Below are 4,322 nucleotides of genomic sequence, written 5' to 3' on the forward strand. Positions count from 1 at the left end.
CATTTCACCCGAGCTGACCACGTAGAGGTCGACGAGAGGAAGAACAATCGATCGATGCGCATCAGTGATGACGATCGATACCAAGAGATGCGTCGACAGATGAAGATTTATATCGATCGATGTACACAAGTACCATCGATCAATGTCGAGACATCAGACACGCGACATTTAAGATTCAGCAGACTTAAACCAAGGCAAAGCCAGATTACCAAAATGCCCTGACGAGTTTTTAACCTAGTAGATTATACACTACCTAAGTGTTTTGACGGCAGAGGAGAGCTTTTGGTAGAGACCTTTTTGTTACAAGTTTTGGAGAGAAGATCACTTGTGATTGGAACTCCTTGTTATCATTTCTTTTCATTTATACTATGAGTTTCTATTTCTTTATTGTTATGAATTGCTTTGCTATGTCTGAGTAGTTCAATTATTAGATCCAGGGTTCAGATAGGTTTGTGGGATTAGCCCCAAACTATAGATCTGCCTTGTTGTAATATTCATGATAGATTTGTATTCATTGCTTGTTTTAGCCTTGCTAACTAGAACTTGATCATAGGATTGCATACTCAAGCACCCTTGTTATTCCATCCTGACATCTATCTATCATATTAGGACTGCTAGAGAGGGCTAACCGCCAATTTAGTATCTTAATAGGGCATATCATACTTGCGCATAGGCCTGGCTAGAACCCGTTTATCGATGTCCTAAACTGACTATTGATCGACGTTGGCAAAGGTGCATCGGTCGACGTCCCTATAGGACCATCGATCGACACTCTCTCGTTGTCGACATACTAACCGTTGAGACACGAGATCTAGTCTGTTAACCAGTGAGACATGCGACAGCTGATCACTGAGTTAAGCAATTGAGCTCTAATATATCATGTATGCAACAAATAGGCATCTATAGGTATTATAATCTCCAACATATGAACAGTGGCCCTGCATCTAATATCATTTCCAACCAAGTTACATTTATTATTTACTCCGCTTGTTACTATTGCTATTTCATTTAAACATTTACAACCCTTAGAATTAATGAACACTAGATTTAATTGTTCCCTAGCTCCTTGTGGATTCGATCCCTAAGTACTACATCTGAACCTCTTTTGATGAGAGTAACACTCCTTAGGGTATTTTGAGTGGTCTCAAATTTGGCGCCGTTGCCGGGGAGCTTTGATCGCCATTTGATTTAGTTTTATTAATTCTTATTCTTTTCTCTACCCCCTTTCTAATAATCTTTTTCTTGTCTTTTCAGGTGCATGCCCATCGGTACCAGAAGCAATAAGGAGAAAGACATGCTGTTCTCAGACGATCCTGCTCATTTGGAACGCACCATCCGTAGAGGTCAACGTTCCTCATCGCTCGACGCAACAACTTCGTCGTCGATCGATATGCACAACCAACCGTCGTCCGACACCAGACCGTCGTCGTCGATCGATCCCAATCGTTCGACAACGATCGATACTAGACCGCGTACGTCGATCGATACCGTGTCGTCAAAAATGGTAAACATTATTATTCTAACACAGGACGAGAACGGAAACCTGTATGACCAGGACGGTCATTTGCGTAATGCAACATGTCAGAAAATAGATGCTTAGGGGACTGTAATCCCTGATGCTAATGCTACAGGAGCTGCTCAACCTGTAGATGAGGACGCTCGATCGAAACCACTGGCCGACTACAATCGCCCAGATGAGTACTATTCCAACAGATCAGCTATTCGACTTCTGGAGATCCAGAAGCAGAATTTCGAGCTGAAGCCTCAATACTACACTCTCGTGTTGCAGATACCCTACTTTGGGTTACCGCACGAGCACCCTATGGACCATCTGGAACGGTTCGAGGATCTAATTGCTGCTATTCGGATGGAAGGAGTCCCCAAAGATTACCTGCTGTTCAAGCTCTTCAGATACATGCTGAATGGAGAAGCGATGCACTGGCTTAGGCAGCAACCCACAGGATCTTTAACATCCTGTGCCGACATCAAGAATGCTTTCTTACGAAACTTCTTCGATGACGCGTGCGCTGAAGAACTTCGGAACAAAATTTCCACATTCTCGCAGGAGGCTGGAGAGTCCTTCAAAGATGCGTGGATTAGATTTAGGTTCTTCCAGCGAGACTGTCCACACCATGGATTTAACGAAGTGCAGCTGTTAAGCACTTTCTTCCGAGGTCTCGCCTTACAGTATCAAATGGCTCTTGATACGGCGAGTGAAGGAAACTTCACTACTCGGAATCCTTTGGAAGCTGTGAGACTTATCGAAAACCTTGCTAACAGTAGCAGCACCAAAAATACTGACTCTGAACAGAAGAAGTCTGTAGCCTCTATCGGGAAGGAACAGATGGACGAAGTAAGAGCAAAGTTAGATGTTTTGCAGGAGCTTCTTAGGAAGCAAGTCTGTTCAGCTGAAGGAGAAGTAGCAGATGCGGAAGGAGAAGACAATGTGAACTACATCGGAGGTACCGGATTCCAGAAATTTGGAAACCAGGGCAGAAATAGAAACTTCTTTGGAAATGGTCAAAGAAGTAACCAAAGTTCACAATTTCAAAAACCCTTCAACAACAGCAAGAGCTACTCAAACTCTTATTACCAGAATCCACCACCCCAGACTCAAGAAAGCAAGATCGAAGAGATGCTTGATCGAGTACTGTTGGGACAACAACAAATCACCGTGGATTTCAACGGTAAAATAGACTCCGCCTACAACAATCTGAACACCAAAATCGAGACCTTAGGGACTCAGGTGAGAAAACTTGAAACGCAAGTAATTCAGACGGGCGAGACTGTAAAGAAGAAAGAATCTTTCGCTAGAGAGGCAGGAGCCGATAAAGGAAAACACCACGTAAATGCCATCATAGATGATGATTTCTGGCAAGTGGTGAGAAATGAAAAGCTTGAGGAAAGAGACTTCGAAATCGAAAGCTCCATGAGTCTCGGCGGATCCCAATGGTGTCTACCGATGTCGATGAACTCGAAATCTTAAATTTTCGAAAAATTAGGGTTTTCGTTTTGAGTTGGACTAGAACGCTTGATTTAGTGTGATTGAGAGATGTTTTTGTAGTTCATATTACTTATCTAGAGTTCGGTTTGTGATTTCTATGCCCTTTGATTCGTATCAACGCGATTTGGAGTTGAGTGATGTTGCAGGTTTCGCGATTCGACATCGGTCGATATGAATCGTTCGCATCGACCAATGCTCTCTTGTCCGATTGTTCCGACACGACAATATCAATCGATGTTCTGTATAACCCATCGATCGATACTACCTTTTATCGACTATTCTAACTTTCTTTTCTTCTTGGTTTCAGATGAACAGTTCAGAAACAAACGCACGAAACAGAGAACTCAGGTCGAAAAGGAGGTTCGACGAGACTAGCAGCTCCACCAACCCACAGCGTCCTCAATGGCTTCGTGTCGAAAACACACCATTCGATGTCCCGGGCTATGATGATCCTAAGGCAGCGATCAACAGCAACGAGTGCCGTCAACGTGCCCTGTCCGACAACTCGGACGACTACGACAGCCTCTTCTACAATGCTTGGCTGGGAGTCTCTATCGAGCCCACCAAATTCCTCGACCGACCCATCCTAAAGAAGCTCGGGATCGAGGGAGATATTCAGGACATGATCACACAGCTAGGACTCGGTACCATGCCCTCTCGCGCTTACGACCTCTACCCCGATCTCGTCCGCCAGTTCATGGCCACTGTCGAGGTCACCTACAGGACTTCAGCAGCGAGGGTAGCGGGAGATGGTACTTTGACCTTCTTCGCCAGAGGGACACGCTACAAGATCACTATCACAGAGCTCTGCCCCATCTACAGTTTCGATGAGAGCATCGCCTCCTACACGGTCCCACCTTTCCCACAACTCGAGGGATTCTGGGACATCGTCGGCACAGGAGTTTGGGACACAAACAGGGCCGTGCTATCAGACATCCGCCATCCTGCGCTTCGCTACTTCCTACGGCTCCTTGCAAACACACTGGTTTGCAAGATGGAGCCCAACAAGGTCGGATAAAGGAGCTCACATTACTTTTCTGTGCAGTGAATGGCGTGGTGGATTTGGTTGAGTTGGACGAGGACGGCGAGGTAAGCCCGCCAAACCTCGGAGCTGTCTTTGCCGCGCACTTGGTGGAGTTGAAAAAGAAGCCCTTCACCAGAAAGGGTAAGAAGAAGAAGGAGACAGTTGGAAGTCTTCTGACCCCGATTTTCCAGTATCTCGGCATCCGCCTCGACTCTCACTCTGCCGACCGCGACCACGCCTTCCTCGACGAGCAGCACTTGGTGCACTCGCTATGGCTCGAGGAAGGGAAACTCT

At 45.7% G+C, this 4,322-nt stretch overlaps 1 non-coding gene across 1 annotated transcript; it reads right to left on the reverse strand.

The window, feature by feature from the left end:
• Positions 1 to 2,032: 2,032 nt before the first annotated feature.
• LOC117128683 lies at positions 2,033 to 2,139 on the reverse strand. The gene has a single exon (XR_004452077.1). It is a non-coding gene; the product is annotated as a small nucleolar RNA R71 (small nucleolar RNA).
• Between the last annotated feature and the right edge of the window lie 2,183 nt (positions 2,140 to 4,322).

Source organism: Brassica rapa, chromosome A09, assembly GCF_000309985.2.
Source record: "Brassica rapa cultivar Chiifu-401-42 chromosome A09, CAAS_Brap_v3.01, whole genome shotgun sequence".
Lineage (NCBI taxonomy): Eukaryota > Viridiplantae > Streptophyta > Magnoliopsida > Brassicales > Brassicaceae > Brassica > Brassica rapa.